The sequence below is a fragment of the Phocoena phocoena genome, chromosome 17, assembly GCF_963924675.1.
Source record: "Phocoena phocoena chromosome 17, mPhoPho1.1, whole genome shotgun sequence".
NCBI classification, from domain to species: Eukaryota; Metazoa; Chordata; class Mammalia; order Artiodactyla; family Phocoenidae; genus Phocoena; species Phocoena phocoena.
In genome coordinates, this window is record NC_089235.1 from 56,114,476 (window position 1) to 56,135,626 (window position 21,151).

Below are 21,151 nucleotides of genomic sequence, written 5' to 3' on the forward strand. Positions count from 1 at the left end.
TGATTGTGGTAGAGTTTATAGTAGCTACCCGTGTAGAATTCCAGCACTCTTTCCTGGAGAACCATATCCAGCCAGCTCCTCCTCCAACCTGTTTCCAGGCATACCTCAGAGATAATGTAGGTTCGTTTCCACCAAACACCACAATAAAGAAAGTCACCTTTCTTTTTTTTTTTTTTTTGTTTCCCAGTGCATATAAAGGTTATGTTTATAATATACTTCAGTCTATTAAATGTGCAACAGCATTATGCCTAAAAAATTTACATATTTTAATTAAAAGTACTTTATTGCTAAAAAATGCTAACCATAATATTTGCTGGTGGAGAGTCTTGCCTTGAATTTGACAGCTGCTGACAGATCAGGGTGGTGGTTGCTGATGGCTGGAGTGGCTGTGGCCATTTCTTAAAATAAGACAACAATAAAGTTTTCTGCATCGATTGACTCATCTTTTCACCAATGACTTCTCTGTAGCATATGATGCTGCTTGATAGCATTTTGCCCAGAGAACTTCTTTCAAAAATTGTGTCACTTCTCTCAAACCCTGCTTTATCAACTAAGTTGATGTAATATTTGAAATCCATTACTGTCATTTCAAGAATCTTCACAGCATCTTTACCAGGAGTAGATTCCATCTCAAGAAAGACTTTCTTTGCTCATCCATAAGAAGCAACTTCTCATTCGTTAAAGCATATCATGAAATTGGAGCAATTCAGTCCCATCTTCAGGCTCCTCTTCTAATACTAGTTCTCTTGCTATTTTCACCATATCTGCAGTGACTTCCTCCACTGAAGTTCTGAAATTCTTAAAGTCCTCCATGAGAATTGGAATCAACTTATTCCAAACTCCTGTTAATGGTGATGTTTTGCTCTTCCCATGAATCACATATATTTTTCATATTGTAAATATTATATTTCTTTCACACACAAAGTTGTATGCGATATTTACTAGTTTTAATACATATCCACAGGATTAATACTCATATGGAGTATAACATGGAAAAGTGCAGAACTAAAGAAATAAGTCCGCTCTCACTCCCTCTTGCAAGAGAACTGGAATCACAACTAACTTCTGAGCAATCATCAACAGAAGACACTGGAACTCACCAAAACAGATACCCCACATCCAAAGACAAAGGAGAAGCCACAATGAGATGGTAGGACAGGCGCAATCACAATAAAATCAAATCCCATAACTGCTGGGTGGGTGACTCACAAACTGGAGAACACTTATACCACAGAAGTCAACCCACTGCAGTGAAGGTTCTGAGCCCCACACCAGGCGTCCCAACCTGGGGTTCCGGCAATGGGAGGAGGAATTCCTAGAGAATCAGACTTTGAAGACTAGTAGGATTTGATTGCAGGACATCGACAGGACTGGGGGAAACAGAGACTCCATTCGTGGAGGGCACACACAAAGTAGTGTGCGCAATGGGACCCAGGGGAAGGAGTAGTGACCTCACAGGAGACTGAACCAGACCTACCTGCTAGTGTGTGGGGGGGTCACCTGCAGAGGCAGGGGATGGCTGTGGCTCACTGTGAGGAGGAGGAGACCGGCAACAGAAGTTCTGGAAGTACTCCTTGGCGTAAGCCTTCCCAGAGTCCACCATTAGCCCCAGCAACAGCCCAGGTAGGCTGCAGTGTTGGGTCGCCTCAGGCCAAACAACCAACAGGGAGGGAACCCAGCCCCATCCATCAGCAGACAAGTGGATTAAAGTTTTACTGAGCTCTGCCCACCGAAACAACAGCCAGCTCTACCCAACACTAGTCCCTCCCATCAGGAAACTTGCACAAGCCTCTTAGCCTCATCCACAAGAGGACAGACAGCAGAAGCAAGAAGAAATACAATCCTGCAGCCTGTGGAATAAAAACCACATTCACAGAAAGACAAAATGAAAAGGCACAGGGCTGTATACCAGATGAAAGAACAAGATAAACCTCCAGAAAAACAACTAAATGAAGCAGAGATAGGCAACATTCCAGAAAAAGAATTCAGAACAATGATAGTGAAGATGATGCAGGACCTCGGAAGAAGAATGGAGGCAAAGATCGAAAAGATGCAAGAAATGTTTAACAAAGGTCTAGAAGAATTAAAGAACTAACAGAGATGAACGATACAATAATTGAAATGAAAAATACACGAGAAGGAATCAATAACAGAATAACTGAGGCAGAAGAACAGATAAGTGACCTGGAAGAGAGAATGGTGGAATTCACTGCTGCACAACACAATAAAGACAAAAGAATGAAAAGAAATGAAGACAGCCTAAGAGACCGCTGGGACAACGTTAAACACAACAACATTCACATTATAGGGGTCCCAGAAGGAGAAGAGAGAGAGAAAGGACCCGAGAAAATATTTGAAGAGATTATACTCGAAAATTTCCCTAACATGGGAAAGGAAATAGCCACCCAAGTTCAGGAAGCAAATGCTAAAGGAACTTCTTTAGGTGGGAAAAACAAGAGAAGAAAAGGACCTACAAAAACAAATGCAAACAAATTAAGAAAATGGTAATAAGAACATACATATCGATAATTACCTTAAACGTGAATGGATTAAATGCTCCAAACCAAAAGACAGAGGCTTGCTGAATGGATACAAAAACAAGACCCATATATATGTTGTCTACAAGAGACCCACTTCAGACCTAGGGACACATTCAGACTGAAAGTGAGGGGATGGAAAGAGATATTCCATGCAAATGGAAATCAAAATATAGCTGGAGTAGCAATACTCATATCAGAAAACATAGACTTTAAAATAAAGAATGTTACAAGAGACAAGGAAGGACACCACATAATGATCAAGGTGTCAATCCAAGAAAAAGATATAACAATTATAAATATATATGCACCCAACATAGGAGCACCTCAATACATATGGTAACTGCTAACATTTATAAAAGGGGAAATCGACATTAACACAATAATAGTGGGGGACTTTAACACCACACTTACACCAATGGACAGATATTCCAAAACAGAAAATTAATAAGGAAACACAAGCTTTAAATGACACAAGAGACCAGATAGATTTAACTGATATCTATAGGACATTGCATCCCAAAAGAGCAGATTACACGTTCTTCTCAAGTGCACACGGAACGTTCTCCAGGATAGATTATATTTTGGGTCACAAATCAAGGCTCAGTAAATTTAAGAAAAATGAAATCATATCAAGCATCTTTTCTGACTAAAACACTATGAGATTAGAAATCAATTACAGGGAAAACAATATAAAAAACAGAAACACATGGAAGCTAAACAATACGTTACTAAAAAACCAAGAGATCACTGAAGAAATAAAAGAGGAAATAAAAAAATACCTAGAGACAATATGTTACTAAATAAGCAAGAGATCACTGAAGAAATAAAAGAAGAAATTAAAAAAATACCTAGAGATGAATGACAATGAAAACACAATGATCCAAAACCTATGGGATGCAACAAAAGCAGTTCCAAGAGGGAAGTTTATAGCTATACAAACCTACCTCAAGAAACAAGAACAATCTCAAATAAACAATCTAACCTTACACCTAAAAGAACTAGAGAAAGAAGAACAAACAAAACCCAAAGTTAGCAGAAGGAAAGAAATCATAAATATAAGAGAAGAAATAAATGAAATAGAAACAAAGAAAACAATAGCAAAGATCAATAAAACTAAAAGCTGGTTCTTTGAGAAGATAAACAAAATTGATAAACCATTAGTCAGACTCATCAAGAAAAAGAGGGAGAGGACTCAAATCAATAAAATTAGAAATGAAAAAGGAGAAATTACAACAGACACCACAGAAATACAAAGCATCCTAAGAGACTACTACAAGCAACTCTATGCCAATAAAATGGACAACCTGGAAGAAATGGACACATTCTTAGAAAGGTATAACCTTCCAAGACTGACAGGAAGAAATGAACAGACCAATCACAAGCAATGAAATTGAAACTGTGATTTAAAATCTTCCAACAAACAAGAGTCCAGGACCAGATGGCTTCACAGGTGAAATTCTATCAATCAATTAGAAAAGAGCTAACACCCAGACTTCTTAAACTCTTCCAAAAAATTGCAGAGGAAGGAACACTCTCAAACTCATTCTATGAGGCCACCATCACTCTGGTACCAAAACCAGACAAAGATACTACAAAAAAAGAAAATTACAGACCAATATCACTGATGAATATAAATGCAAAAATTCTCAACAAAATACTAGCAAACAGAATCCAACAACACATTAAAAGGATCATACACCATGATCAATTGGGATTTATCACAGGGATGCAAGGATTCTTCAATATATGCAAATCAATCAATGTGATACACCATATTAATAAATTGAAGAAGAAAAACCACATGATCTTCTCAATAGATGCAGAAAAAGCTATTGACAAAATTCAACACCCATTTACGATAAAAACTCTCCAGAAAGTAAGCAGAGAGGGAACCTACCCCAACATAATAAAGGTTATATACAACAAACCCACAGCAAGCATCATTCTCAATGGTGAAAAACAGAAAGCATTTCCTCTAAGATCAGAAACAAGACAAGGATGTCCACTCTCACCACTATTATTCAACATAGTTTTGGAAGTCCTAGCCACAGCAATCAGAGAAGAAAAAGAAATAAAAGGAATCTAAATTGGAAAAGGAGAAGTAAAAATGTCACTCTTTGCAGATGACATGATACTATACATAAAGAATCCTAAAGATGCCAGCAGAAAACTCCTAGAGGTAATCAATGAATTTGATAAAGTTCCAGGATACAAAATTAATGCACAGAAATCTCTTGCATTCCTATACACTAATGATGAAAAATCTGAAAGAGAAATTAAGGAAACACTCCCATTTACCACCACAACAAAAAGAATAAAATACCTAGGAATAAACCTACCTAGGGAGACAAAAGACCTGTATGCAGAAAACTATAAGACACTGATGAAAGAAATTAAAGATTATACAAACAGATGGAGAGATATACCATGTTCTTGGATTGGAAGAATCAATATTGTGAAAATGACTATACTACCTAAAGCAAGCTACAGATTCGATGCAATCCCTATCAAATTACCAATGGCATATTTTACAGAACAAGAACAAACAATCTTAAAATTTGTATGGAGAAACAAAAGACCCCGAATAGCCAAAGCAGTCTTGAGGGAAAAAAACGGAGCTGGAGGAATCAGACTCCCTGACTTCAGACTATATTACAAAGCTACAGTAATCAAGACAATATGGTACCGGCACAAAAACAGAAATATAGATCAATGGAACAGGACAGAAAGCCCAGAGATAAACCCACACACCTATGGTCAACTAATCTATGACAAAGGAGGCAAAGATATACAATGGAGAAAAGACAGTCTCTTCAATAAGTGGTGCTGGGAAATCTGGACAGCTACATGTAAAAGAATGAAATTAGAACACTCCCTAACACCATACACAAAAATAAACTCAAAATGGATTAGAGACCTAAATATAAGACTGGCCACTATAAAACTCTTAGTGGAAAATATAGAAAGAACACTCTTTGACATAAATCACAGCAAAATCTTTTTTGATCCACCTCCTAGAGAAATGGGAATAAAAACAAAAATAAACAAATGGGACCTAATGAAACTTAAAAGCTTTTGCAAAGCAAAGGAAATTACAAACAAGCTGAAAAGACAAGCCACAGAATGGCAGAAAATATTTGCAAATGAATCAATGGACAAAGGATTAATCTCCAAAATATATAAACAGCTCATGCAGCTCAATATTAAAAAAACACACAACCCAACCAAAAATGGGCAGAAGACCTAAATAGACATTTCTCCAAAGAAGACATACAGATGGCCAAAAAGCACATGAAAAGCTTCTCAACATCACTAATCATTAGAGAAACGCAAATCAAAACTACAATGAGGTATCACCTCACACCAGTTAGAATGGGCATCATCAGAAAATCTACAAACAACAAATGCTGGAGAGGATGTGGAGAAAAGGGAACCCTCTTGCACTGTTGGTGGGAATGTAAATTGATACAGACACTATGGAGAACAGTATGGAGGTTCCTCAAAACACTAAACATAGAATTACCACATGACCCAGCAATCCCACTCCTGGGCATATACCCAGAGAAAACCATAATTCAAAAAGACACATGCACCCCAATGTTCATTGCAGCACTATTTACAATAGCCAGGTCATGGCAGCAACCTAAATGCACATCGACCGACAAATGGATAAAGAAGATGTGGTAAATATATACAATGGAATATTACTCAGCCATAAAAAGGAACAAAATTGTGTCATTTATAGAGACACAGATGAATCTAGAGACTGTCATACCAAGTGAAGTAAGTCAGAAATAGAAAAACAAATATCATTAACGCATATATGTGGAATCTAGAAAAATGGTACAGATGAACCAGTTTGAAGGGCAGAAATTGAGACACAAATGTAGAGAACAAACGTACGGACACCAAGGGGGGAAAGCGGCCGGGGTGGTGGTGGTGGTGGTGTAATGAATTGGGTGATTGGGATTGACATGTATACACGGATGTGTATAAAATGTATGACTAATAAGAACCTGCTGTATAAAAAAAAAAATAAAATAAAATTCAAGGGAAAAAAAAGAAATAAGTCTATCTGAAACCAAAAGCACACATTTCTTAGGATTTAAAAATTTTGCACATAATAAGGTTGCACAGAAATTACTGGCTGTTTTTATAAACAGAATGAGGTATTAGTTAATCTCTAAAGATGAGTGCAAAGAGGAAAAACCATACACACAAAAAAATACATAAATTCATACTAAGACCTAGAGCACCAACAATTAAGAAAGAAATGTGAGAAAATGTATAAAACAGCTATGATTTCACCACTACAAAATTATTAGCCAGGGACAAAATCATTAGCCACTTAACAATCTCTTGGCAATATTAAGTTTTCAACTTTCTTTCAGTCTAAATGTCTATGAGCAATGCAATCACTTCCTTTACTCCAATTCTTCTGCATGGTTCTGTGGTAAATATTCAACCATACCTTTTTGAAGCTTTCAGTAGAAATTAACCAAGATACTGCTTGCTATCCTTTGCTGAACGACTCAATTATACAGTTTGACATACATTTTGCAACCTGAGTCAGAGATGCTACAGAGCACGCAATTTTAAATTAGCAAAGGTTTCACTCAAAAAAAAGCATTCAAGTTCACACAATTTAAATCTACAATAACTTTTAAAATTTAACCTTTAAATATTTATCGGCAAACTCATTCTTTCCTTGGTAATAAAACTGGTCATGTTAATAAGTCCAAGGGCAGGTAGAGAAAAAAGACCAGGCAGAATTATAATCTTTTCTTAAAGAACCTTGCCTAATCAGGGAATTTAATAATTAGCTATCCCTCTACTAACTGAATGTTGCTGAATTTGTCAAAAACAATTTAAATATATTTAATAGCTATGTCAAGTTAAGTGAAATCATGCATTTGTCAAAATAGTTCACAAAAAATTGGTTCTGCATCAAGGATCCTGAAGAAGAGTCAACTAGTTTGGTTTAACGAGAACAGAAAAAGGACTACATACTGTCCTGAACAGTCAGTGTATGTAGTAACCATATTTCCTCTTTGTTGAGTGGCAGTCCTACAGTGTGTGCTAGATCCATGGAATCTATTTTCAGTCTGTACTGTATGTCGATTCGTGGTGGTGTCAAAACCACTAAAAGAAAACATTTTCTCCATATCTTCAAGCATGTCATCAAACAACCCACCTCCAAAAGAAAACTCCTGGAAATGGTGCCTTAGTCTACTGGAACCATCCTGGCATGTCTGGAAGTGATCTGCAAAACACTTCTTGGACCGAGTGTTTTGGTTTTGACCAAAAAAAACCAGTCTTTAAATAAGTCATCAAAATTGAAGTTAAATGACTGCTCAGAAGGACTTCCACTAGCTCTTTGTCCTTTACCATTAGTAAGAGCACTATGTCCAAGTGTATCATATTCTTTTCGTCTATTAGCATCTGAGAGTGTTTCATATGTTTCTTCAATCTCTCTGAATTTTGCTTCAGCATCAGGTCTCTTATTTTTATCAGGATGGCACTTCATGGCCAACTTGTGAAAGGCCGTCTTGATTTGGCACTCTGATGCTGACTTTGGCACACCTAAGATACCATAGTAACTTTCTGAGGTCAAAATTAATTCAGTTACTGTTAAAATGCAGGTTTCAAAGATGAAAACTGACTGGGGAGTATTCATTTCTAATATCCTGACCCTGGCACCCTACGCGCATGTGGAAAACTATTGTTGCTGCTCAGCCTGGCATCACTTCCAGCCCCAACCCCTGAAAGGGCAGCGCTGAAGACCACAAATGTTTTTAATGGCATCTAGAATGATGAATCCTTTCCAGAAGGTTTTCACTTCACTTTCCCCAGATCCATCAGATGAATCACTATTTATGGCAGCTATAGCCTTTTCAAATGTATTTCTTAAATAATAAGACTTGAAAGTCAAAATTACTCCTTGATCCATGGGCTGTAGAATGGATGTTGTGTTAGCAGACATGAAAACTACATTCATCTTGTTGTACACCTCCATCAGAGCTCTTGGGTGACCAGGTCCATTGCCAATGAACAGTAGTATTTTTAAAGGAACTTTTCTTTTTCCTGAGCAGTAGGTCTCAACAGTGGGATTGAAAATATTCAGCAAACCATGTTGTAAGCAGATGTGCTATTTTTAGGCTCTGTCGTTCCATTCATAGAGCACACGCTGAGTAGATTTAGCATAATTCTTAAGAGCCCTGGGATTTTCAGAATGGTAAATCAGCACTGGCTTTAAGTCACCAGCTGCATTTACCCCTAACAAGAGAGTCAGCCTGTCCTTTGAAGCTTTGAAGCCAGGCATTGACTTCTCCACTCTAGCTATGAAAGTCATAGACAGCATCTTCTTCCAATATAAGGCTGTTTTGTCTGTACTGAAAATCTGTTACTTAGTGTAGCCACCTTCACTGATTATCTTAGATAGATCTTCTAAATTACCTGCTGCAGCTTCTGCATCAGTACTTGCTGCTTCACCTTGCACTTTTATGTTATGGAGACGGCTTCTTTCCGTAAACCTCATGAACAGCTTCTGCTAACTTCAAACTTTTCTTCTGCAGCTTCTTTACCTCTCTCAGCCTTCACAGACTTGAAGAAAGTTAGGGCCCTGTTCTGGATTAGGTTTGGGCTTAAGAGAATGTTGTGACTGGTTTGAACTTCTCTCCAGAGCACTAAAACCTGCTCCATTACCAGCAATAAGGTTGTTTCACTTTCCTTATCATTTGGGTATTCACTGGAGTAACACTTTTAACTATCTTCTAGAACCTTTCTTTTGCATTCACAACTTGGCTAACTGGTGCAAGAGGCCTAGCTTTTGGCCTGTCGTGACCCTCTATAGCCTTCTCAGTAAGCTTAATCATTTCTAGCTTTTGATTTAAAATGAGAGACTATCACTCTTCCTTTCACATTAACACTTAGAGGCCATTGCAGGGTTATTAGTTGGCCTAATTTCAATATTTTATTCTCAAGGGTCTATAATTTGTATGCATGTATACTTTCTTTATTTTCTTAAGTCAGTTGCCTAAAAATTTAATCATTTGTTCTCTTACCTTTTAAACTTGTTTTAACAATTCAGCTTCCATTCTCAACTTAGCAGTGAAGGCTATGATAAATGAATAAATCCACAAGTGCATTTCACACAGCTTTTTAAACAGTTTTTCCATAATGCAACTAAAAGCAGTGCTCTTTGACAATAGTCATGTTTTTGATCATATACATATCAATCAATAATATATAATAATAAGATAATACTTATTTTTTCTCAAGAATTATGCTATGTGTTTTATGTGTATTACCTCATTACCTCTAAAATAAATCTTATGTTACCCAGTCTTAAAGCTGAAAAAAATTGAGGTTTATGTTGATCTTTTCCAAGATCACACAGCTAGTAGAGTTGAATCAAGAATTAGGATGTGCTATATACAATGGAATATTACTCAGCCATAAAAAGAAATGAAATTGAGTTATCAGTAGTGAGGTGGATGGATCTAGAGTCTGTCATACAGAGTGAAGTAAGTCAGAAAGAGAAAAACAAATACTGTATGCTAACGCATATTTATGGAATCTGAAAAAAGAAAATGGTACTGATGAACCTAGTGGCAGGGCAGGAATAAAGACAGAGACATAGAGAATGGACTTGAGGACACGGGGTGGGGAGGGGGAAGCTGGGGCGAAGTGAGAGTAGCAGCGACTTATATACACTACCAAATGTAAAATAGTTAGTGGGAAGCAACAGCATAGCACAGGGAGATCAGCTTGCTGCTTTGTGACAGCCTGGAGGGGTGGGATAGGGAGGGTGGGAGGGAGGCTCAAGAGGGAGGGGATATGGGGATATATGTATGCCTATGGCTGATTCACTTTGTTGTACAACAGAAACTAACACAGTATTGTGAAGCAATTATACTCCAATAAAGATCTATTAAAAAAAAAAAAGAATTCAGATGTGCGGCTTGACTACGTAGCCCATGCTTTCAAGTAATACTACTGTCCTTGGCTACACTGTCCCTTTTAATGTGTTACATACAGTAACTCAATTTTCTGTTCTTTGTAGTAATATTTTATAAATAAATAGGAATTAAATGACAAAACATGTTCAGTCTTCTTTGTTAATGGTAAGTATTGCAATTAAAATAAAATATATTAGCTTCATAAGAGAATAGAAAAAGAATGCTGTCCCTTTAGGAGGAAAGTATTTCCAACTGTTTACCATTTTAAGAAAACTAATTAAATATTCAATAGGCTGAATGTTATTAGATGGAAGATTGAACATTCCTTTGCAATCTAAATTCTAAGTGTGGCCAGAGGCACTGCGAACAGTTTAAAGAATAAAATCTCTAGCCTGAGTAACTGAAATGTGCTTTTTACAATTCAGGAGAGACAAATACACATCAGAACTGACATGCTTATCAAATATAACATCATTAGGTCATAATGATGAAGAATGAAGAGCGACAGAAATTTCAGGCTTCTGGATTTTTCTCCTGGAAACTGATATGCTTATCAAATATAACATCATCAGGTCATAATGATGAACAATGAAGAGCGACAGAAATTTCAGGCTTCTGGATTTTTCTCCTGGAAAAATCCTATTTTCCTGGATGAAATTATATTTTAGGACAATACATAAAAAGAAAAAAAATCTGTGGCATATGTAGTCAGATAATGTTTTAATTTATGGTTTATTATATGTATACAACTATTTTACAAGCATGTATCTAACTTTCAACTGAAAAGCTGAATAGTAGCTAACTGCAGAGATAAATTCACTTTCACTGGTATTAAATTAATTTAATTATCTTCCCTTGATTAAATAGACAAGCAGAATTCTAAAAATTTATTTCTCCATTGTCAGGTCCAAGAACAAATTCTTAGACTAGTTTTATAATTTTATCAGATAAAATCTTGAATGTTAATCCTGGATATCCCCATTCAACTCCAACATTTTAAAGAAAAGGAAATTAAGATCCAGACTATTGAGTTTGCCAGGAAATTATTCATTCAATGAGTATTTATTGACTACCTATTATAAGTAAGTTAGACACTCTTATATGTTACGAGACAAATTCCCAGCCCCTGTTGAACATAATTTCTAATGGATAACAACTGGATTAATGGCAGAACTGAGGTAGACTACACTTTACACTTTTTTACTAAAAAGAAATGGAAAAATTCCTTTGAAATAGCTGGAAGTTTGCTTTGAAAAAAGTTAGAATTTTAAAGTTAATCATTAAGGAAACAATAAATTAACTGAATAGTGTAAAATATTTTGTTAAAATGTACGGAGCTTCATACTGAAACCAAACAGTACATTCTGGATGGGCTTTTGATAAGTCATGATTTTTTATTTATCACACAGTTGTTAGCAAAATGCCTAAAATGAATTGTTTTATTATTTATATTTTCAGCAAAATTGCCTTTTTCTTCTAATTTGCAGATAAAAATAACATAAATATGCTACAATAAAGCAACCAGAACAGAATTAAATATATGTTGGAAATTGTGAATTGAAGGGCATATCTGTTTCCACTATCAATTTTTGTAAGATGAATAAATATTAGTTATATTACCATGCCATCTAAACTAAAGAGCAATACAAATATCATGTTGGTTACAGAGGAGGGTATCATATACAATCCTCTTTGAGGTTGATTCTGCAGAAATTTATTGCAAATAAAAAAAGAGATAAAAAAAATTAACCTCAATCCAAAATCTGTACTAGAAACTGGTGACCCTCACTCACCTCCAGTTCTGTTCCCTTGGATAAAGGTCCTAAAGATTTGTGGAAGAAATAGTAAAAATAACAATAACAACAAAAGACTCTTTAGAAGTTAGAATTAGTTTTGGGGACAAAAGAAACACACTAGTATTAATTTTATTCAATAAATAAATATTATTGTGTAGCACTGTAGCCTATGTGGTAGTGGGATAGCAATATGCCTCAGTAGCTAAAACTGGGGAGGTGGGGAGTGGGTATTGAGTGGCTTTATATATGAAGTTTCATGTTGTCTTTGATTCAAACATGAGAATGGATGGTCTATTTGCGGCTCTATTAAAAACTCAGTCCTTGCCAAGAATTTTCTTTCTACCAAAAGAAGACTAAAATCTTTCTCTGATAGTCACAGAGAAGTACTATAGAATGCTACACCAAGATTAGAATCTACTCAGGGCGGAGGGTTAACTAATAAGTTACTGTGCATCAAAACCAGAAAGGAATGAAAATACCCAGCGATAATTATTCATAAACAATTTTCAAGTATGTTGAATGAAAAAAAACCTCCTGACAGTACAATTCATAAAGAGGATACTAAAAATGAGCTTTCTGCAAGCACAAAAGGAGGTACACAGAGGATGGTCTACGTTACAAAAACAAAACAAAATCCAGTCATGGCACAAGACAGCCTTATATGATGTTAAAAAGGGAATGTGTAATTGTTAAGTTTGCCAGAAATCATAATAAAAAGAAAAATAATTACCTTTTGAGTACCTAATTGTTTGATTTTTTTTTCAATTCTATAATTTTATTGACTATCATGTAACACATGATTCTTGGTGCTGGGAATAACAAATCAAAAAGACTGAAATCCCAGCTTTACATATTCACATGGGAGGAGAAAGTTTATACACAAATAAGTGAAACATAATTTCTTGATGGTAATAAGTTCTGTGAAGTAAAACAATGCAGGAAATGAGAGAGCATAGGTGCTTTGTTTATGACAGTAAAATTTTTAACAGTGAGAGTATATGAAATATAAGCATATATGCAGGTTGAGAGAAGAGTAAGTATAAATCCTTAAGGTATGTAGGTGCTTGGCATATTCATGTAACAATAAAAAGGCCGCTGTGGCTGAAATAGAATGATCCAAGGGTAGCGTAGTATGAGATGGGGTAAGAGAGCCAATGACAGGGTTTACATGCTATTGTGTTAAGCAACTTGATTTTTTCTATTGCAAAAGCAAGTTTAAAAAAAAAAAATGTTCTATTCACAGAAGACCAGTAAAAGTAGTAGCTCTTATTGTTTAAAAAGAAAAGATTATTCTGATGTTTACTAAAAATATTCTATCTTTCTGAAAATATACACACAATTATGCCTGTAACCTGTCTCTCCATTCTTATTTAAAAACTCTAGTACTCTGGATAAAATTTACTGAGTTGAAATATAAGCCCATCAATTAAGTCTCTTAATCTGTGTATGAGGTGTTAAAATATTCACATGTAATTTTAATTTTCTTTTCTATTTGCAAATGTTCTTTGGCTTTTTTTTTTAACATCTTTATTGGGGTATAATTGCTTTACAATGGTGTGTTAGTTTCTGCTTTATAACAAAGTGAATCAGTTATACATATACATATGTTCCCATATCTCTTCCCTCTTGCGTCTCCCTCCCTCCCACCCTCCCTAGGGTTTTATTTTTTAATTACAAAATATCTATTCAAAATATATCCCTCCAAACTAATTAGTTTCTTTTCTTTTCTTTTTTCCAGTCAAAAGGAAATCTTGCTTCAAATCACAATCATTTGTAACCTATGGGCAGTAATGATGTGGGTCTATATTATCCTGGATAATTATTTTACATCTTCTGTTACTGGCCTTACAAAGTCACAAGTGGTAACTTTATTTCCTACTTCACTGAGAAATCCAAATCAATCAAAAAGAAAATTTTACAGACTCTCATCATTCTATTTACCCACCTACCATCTCCTATCCTCTTGAGCACTAGATCATCTATGTTTTCTCCTAATCAAGAACATCATTCCAGCGATTCTCCTTTCTCTACTACATCATAATTTTTTCACTCTCTAGTTCATACCCAACAGGGTTCAAAAATGCTAGTGTTTCTCTGAACTTTAAAACAATACTTCTCTTGATTTTGTGTCCCCCACCAACTACTACTCCATTTCTCTAGTCTTTTATGCAGTCAGTCTTCTGAAATGAACAGTCAATAATCCATGTCTCCAACTCCTCACCTCTCGCTCTCTCTTAAAACCACTCTAATCAACCTCTTCTCCAACAACTCCATAAAAACTGCTGTTGTAATAAACACCAATATCTTTCATCTTATAAAATTCAATGATAAATTCTTAGTCCTTCTCTCATTACCTATCATGCAATATAACCCTACTGGTTATACACACTTCTCTTTGATATACTTTCTTCATTGGCTTTCAAGGCATTGTTCTCTTTTTTTTTTTTTTTGTTCCCATTAGGAGGAGACAAAGAAAAGAAAGAGGGTAGGGTAAGTGAGTGATATTCTAATTTTTTTTTTCCCCCCCAGAGAATCTATATATATATATATATATATATATATATATATATATATATATATATATATATAAAATCTAAAAATATATAAAATAATAAAGGTATATATTTATTTATCTAGAATTGTTGAGGTAACAGCACCCAGAACACTGAAAATAAAAATAGATTTAAAATGTTCCCTGTGGGGTAAGAAGGAGAGATTAGTACTCTTTTTATCATAAGCTCGTCAGTTCTTGCAACCATGTGTACTTATTCCTTGATTTTTTTTCCTTGATAAAAATGTTTTAAAATAAGTTTTTAAGTACCATATGTAATTAAAAAAACGAAAAATGTCTATACACTTATTTCAGTTGGAAAATGGAGTGGCTAAGATAGATGAGAAGTAAAGCACATTAATTTCATAGTTTTCATTGCTGGTGTCAAAAGTTACTACATAACTCTGATAAATCAACAAGTAGAGGTGTAGGTTTAGGTATAAAGTTATGGTGGTAAGTGGTATTAAAAATAAAAATATTAAATGAAAAACCTGTTACTTTGGGGCAAAAGTTTGGAGATGAATGGGAGCCACAGATATTGGGTCGGCCAAAAAGTTCGTTCAGGTTTTTTCCCACGTTATGGAAAAACCTGAACGAACTTTCTGGCCAACCCAATATTTTCTTCTGTTTGTTATTTTAAAAATATCTTTATTTTTTAATATAAAAGCATGTATTGCTTTTATAATTAAAATAATTCAGTTTTACAAAGAAAGACTAAGTAAAATTTAAAGTAATACATTTATAGGAGAAATGTATCTTTTTTACTATTTCTGGAAAGGATGAACATAATTGTATTCCAGGGCAATGGTTGATACTTAGGCAATGCTGTTAAATAAAGTTGAATTAAATTGGGCAAAAAAAGGCCTCATTATAAACATGTGAAAAAAAGTGGTGTGCAGAAACAGCTCAAGAGCCTCTATGCACCAGGAACTCTTCCTGAATGTCTAACATCGTTTAAATGATTCTATAAATGACCTGTTAGTGGAAAGAACATTAAGGAAGTATTAGAGGAGATCTATATAGAATGAGAGCAGAGCGAATAAACTGCTGTTAGGAGTTATCGTAGGAAATGCCTATACACGCTTTACAACTTGTCAACTTATGTAGTACCAGCAAAGAGTTTGTTCACCCCCAATACATAAGAAGTTTTAAAGACACTGAGACTTAAGAGTTCCACTCACTATCCCAACTTTCTTTGTGCTTACAAATCATCTAGTTTTTAACTGACTAAATTGCCTTTGTCCGTGGTCCTTATGAAGGAAAAAAACGTGAACATAAATTGCCAAAACTTATCTTGAAATATTAGAGTAGTTTTGGGAAGAATGGGCCTGGATGGTTGGAGAAAGGCTGGATAGGAGAAAAGTTTGATGAATAATACAAGGTGCACATGCAGAAAGTACAGCACACTTGATAGAAAGCTGTTGGAAAGTAGGCGAGAGTGATGGGAACTATACATACTGGTATTTGACAGATTATATGAGCACTGGATTCTTCGTTCACTCTGGATAGACACAGTACAAAGTAGTGGAGGGACCTGATTCAAAAAGAAGAAAATGCTGAATGGAGGTCTAAGTCAGGATGTAATCAACTCTAGTCTTCCTCTATCACAGTGAGAGCTATTATATTAGTGGAGATAAAAGTCACTTTAGATCTCCTTTCAAAATACACAAACCTACAGTTTTATCCAAAATATGGGGAGAAGCTGAGATTTTAGGGATATGAATTATGTTGAGAAGAGAAGCTTTCATTTTCCTCAGAGCAGTAATTTCAAGTGTTTGTTAGGAGAAAATAGAGTAATTACTGTATCAGACAGAGTTCTAATGGGAAAAGAGAAACTTCTCTGTTATTGAGACAAGAAGGATTAATATAGGAAATCAAAAGTTTACAAAACCAGAGAAGAGCCTGGAGCGTGATAGGACAGGGAGGCGGCTTCCAGCATTCAGTAAATCAGAAAGTGCAAGAATCACTGGGAATTGCTGCTGACAATCCCAGCTGTGTGTAACCTCAAAGTAGGCAATTTTCAGGGAGAAGGCCGTGAAACCTCTGGTAAAACTATATATCTGCCATTTGATGAAGCCCCTGAACCCACCTGCCTGTTGAGGGACAGCAGCTTTTGTTTGTTTTTTGCCATAAAGTCTCTTGTGAGTGCCTCCCATTGGAGAAATCAATACTGAACAGGGGAATCTGCCTTTAAATAGATGAAGACATGTTTACTCTCTCCTCCAAAGGAAAGATGCACTTTTGCAGCAGTTACTGTTAGTTCCCATCACCTAGCTCAGTCACAAAGCCTCTTGACATCTTAAAGCCTATATAACAAGGCTAACCACCACCAACACCAACGTGCCTTATATTAAATTGTAGAGAAATAGAAGAAGAAAGAACAAAAACTGGTCTATATATATGCAAACATGTCCATAACAAAGCAAGGGAGAAAATATAGTTATCCCATTCTTTTTTTTTTTTCCTGCAATTGTTCACAAAGCCATTTTTGGTGTCTATATTTCTTTCTTCACCATGTGTTTCATATCTTTCCCTCAGCCACCACTTCAGCTGGTCATGATGATATGACCAAAATCTTTATTGAAGTGTCTGAACCATTTATGAACCTGTTGATATCTGCTGTAATTTTTCATTAATTTATTTCTGTGCAAAGTATTCATTGGTAGCCTACAAAATCTACTGGCTTCCATACATACTCCTTCTTGATCCCAAGGTACACCAGCAACTCTATCTCCCGTTTATAATCAGGGTCAATCACCACAGCCAATACAGTAAGTCCTTTATTTGCCTGTTGATGGGTGGTTTAAGAAGCTGAATACAGTCAGGGTACTATCTCCGCCACAAGAAAAATGGAATTGTTGCATCCCCTAGTGGACTTCCTTTGTCCTCTTAGGAAGTAAGACCTCAACTAGCAGAGCTCAGAGCTGTGGAGATTAGAAACACATATTTTGTGAGTGACTTCTTAGGTGTAATAGTGAGGAGTACCACTTCACTTTCAACCCTCAGTGTCCAAGACTGTGTTCTGGCTATGTGAAAAGAGGGGTACAGGTTTCCCCCACTATCCAAAAACAAAGCAATCCTATGAAACACTTTGTAAGCCATAGAGAGTAAAGCGAAGAAGCAATTACCTTAGGACACATCTTACTAATAGATGCACAAAATATATTGAGATAAAGCATAGATGCAACAGACATAGTTCAAAGCTGTGGCAGCTTGACGCTGAGATGCTGAGTGTAGTTCCCAGGAAAGGAGCTTGGTGGTGTCACTGTCACTGCCCAGGGTGCACACTGCCTCTACAACAGCTAACTGAAAAACAATGCTGAACGCCATTTTCATCTTTCACTTCTTTTTGTAAAAGTGAAAAATCCTCTTCAGGTTTCTTTTGGTTAGCGAAAACAGGTACTAATGTAGATCTTTCATGAAAATGAAGTGGCGTGAAGCAAACATTTGAAAAGTTGGGGTAGTGGTGGTGGTGGGATGAATTGGGAGATTGGGATTGACATATATACACTAATATGTATAAAATAGATAACTAATAAGAACCTGCTGTATAAAAAATAAATAAATAAAATAAAATTAAAAGTGGGGGATACCTGTATAACATATTGGTTACTTGTTCCAAGTCTATACTCAATGCATATTTTAGAACAGCTCATTAAACTTATAACAGCAGACTCCCAACAGGTGTCTGGACCAGCTGCAGACCTTTATCTTCTCTGGTACCCAAATAAAACCAATGAAAACTTAAAATTATCCTTAGGTGTTCCTATTTTAAAGACTGGATTTTTACCCAAAATAATAAATCCAGAATAGCAAAATTTCACTGGTAATGTGGACAGGTAAACATTTCTCCATTAAGCGACAATATGGGAGCCCTTTCACTAACTCTGTTTTAATTCTTCATGGAAGAATGCTCTCTAGAAATAGGAAGTCTAAGAAAAATTCCCAAGAACGTAATTTATTTTACCATCTGCTTTTCTTAGAAAACAGTTAATAACATAATTGCCTCGACATCATGTTCTGAGTTGCGCATATGCTACACTGGAATGCAAAATTCATTTTTTTTTTGAATTGTGGAAAGGATGCCTTGAAGTTTTTAATTCTATTTTTGATTTTACATTTTGGAAGCATCTTATATTTTGACCCCCACCCAACTTATTTATTTCAATTTTTAAATTGTAGCAAATTTTAGCAAATTATTCATTGAAACAATGAATAATAATGTATCATACTGGTGTACAGAAGGTTTTTTATTAGAGTGTTTCAATGAGTTTTTTTGCTTATTTTTTTTCCCATTAAAGAAAAGATGTTTTACTTGAATTATTAGAGAACGAGAATGACTTGTTACTTCAAGTACCCATGATTCTTGTAGTCTGTCTACCTGTCTGTCTGTCTATCTAGCTAGCTAGCTATCTTGTGGATATATTTGTTTAAGACAAGTTAGGGATAAAGGCCTAAATATACAACTGAAGGAATTAATCAAAATCCCTATTGGTTCTGATTTTCAGGAAGGAGGGCAGAATCAATGAAGTAAACAGCTGTGAGATAAAGGAGGCTTTGCCCATTGTATTAAATGGTACAAATATCACTTGTCTTTGATGACCTATCCTAGATGAAGCTGTCTGATAAAGAAAGCCCTAATGACAGATTCATAAAATTTACATTGCATTGAATTATGTACAACTAATATGATGAATTTTATTTGGTTCCTACTAGATGATAAGATCTTTGTTGGCAATGTTTAAAGAGTAACTACTGAATAACAATTACTGTGATAGTATATCCATTCTGTATTTGATTAATATACAGGGTTCTTTATGTTATTCAATTTGAACACCATAAGTTGATTTTATTTTCAAACTATTACTTTAAAATGTGTTATTTGCTCTTAATAACATTTATGCTATTCAGTGTAATTTTCTTAGTCATAACAAAATTTTGACTGAAAGAAATTCTTTTTTTGAGGAAAATTATGTCTTGTAGTAATAATTATTATTCTGAGAATAATAGCTATTATTTATTTTAGTGTTGTATGTGCCAGGCACTTTTCTAAGTACTTTAAATGTGTTCCTTTCAATGGCACTATAAGATACTATTATTAACCATATATTATAGATAATGAAATGTAAGCAAAGTAAGTAACTTTATGAAGGTCACACTGCAAATAAGTATTGGGATCCAAATCCAAACCATGCCATCTGATTCCAATATTAAACTCTTAACCACTGCACTCACTGCTATCCCAAAAATACCTCCCATCCCTGGCATATGACACTATTCTATCATCAATTTTGTTAAAAATAATTTAAGAATATGACATGGCCACAAATAACCAATGTAACATGCAGATTCTACATGAAAACTTCCAGGAGTAAAACTTTTTTTCTAGCAGAAGTAGATGAAAGTGTAAGTCTGCCTTTTGGTCTTCAAGAGCAGTCAGAGGTTGGGGGTAGAACTGCTCACTCTCCTTTTAGAGTAGACTAAGACGATCTCAGACAGATACTTAATTTCAGTTATTTGCTGGGACAAAATGAAATGTCAGTTTTTATTTTCTTTTTTATCCTTAGCACCACACCTAAATATTAGATTATTAATAACTAAAAGGTTTAGTCCATAACTTTTATTAAAAGCTATTATGTGTAAATGCAGATCATTCATTAACATAAAGGAATTTAAATACTGCTAATGGAAATTGAAGCCTATTAAACTAACAGTGAATATTGCATTGTTTGGGGGCCAAACGAGTATTGTATAAATTAAGAAAATAATAATTTATTGTTATATTTTTTCTTGAACTTCAATGAGTTTTTAAAATAATTTGTAACTTAAAGTGTTTTTACATTTCTGTAGTCATATTTCCTCCCAAATCTCAGCATTAATCTCCAGCTTCAGCAGGAATAGTCAGACCAGTGCTGCTCTTTTAGTGGAATGGCTCAGTGGACCCCTGAGAGTCCTAATTTCAATGTGTTTGATTTAAAAGTCTTATGAGGCATTGCTAACAGTATCTGTTACTGGAAAAAATCTTTCCTTCTTTAAAACCTCAGTACTGAACGATATTCTCCTTTGTGAAGGTGTGATTATTCAAACAAATTTCTCCCCAGAGTCGTGCCATTTTCTAGTACAGGAATTTCCATAAGAAAAAAGTGGAGGGCTGATTAAGAAGTCACCCATGTCTTTTTTTTTTTTTTTCACCCATGTCTTTTTTTAAAGAAGTAGATGCAATCTCTGTTTCAATTAACCGTGGGACATCTTCAAATGACCTCATTCACTCTTCTAATTTATTTACTAACATGGAGCCAACTC

At 35.2% G+C, this 21,151-nt stretch overlaps 1 protein-coding gene and 1 pseudogene across 4 annotated transcripts in view; both read right to left on the reverse strand.

Moving 5' to 3' along the window:
• CSMD3 (CUB and Sushi multiple domains 3) overlaps nucleotides 1-21,151 on the reverse strand; it is a 1,073,652-nt gene that overhangs the window by 492,556 nt on the left and 559,945 nt on the right. The window lies entirely within an intron of this gene.
• Nucleotides 7,508-8,217, reverse strand: LOC136137316 (dnaJ homolog subfamily B member 9 pseudogene; annotated as a pseudogene).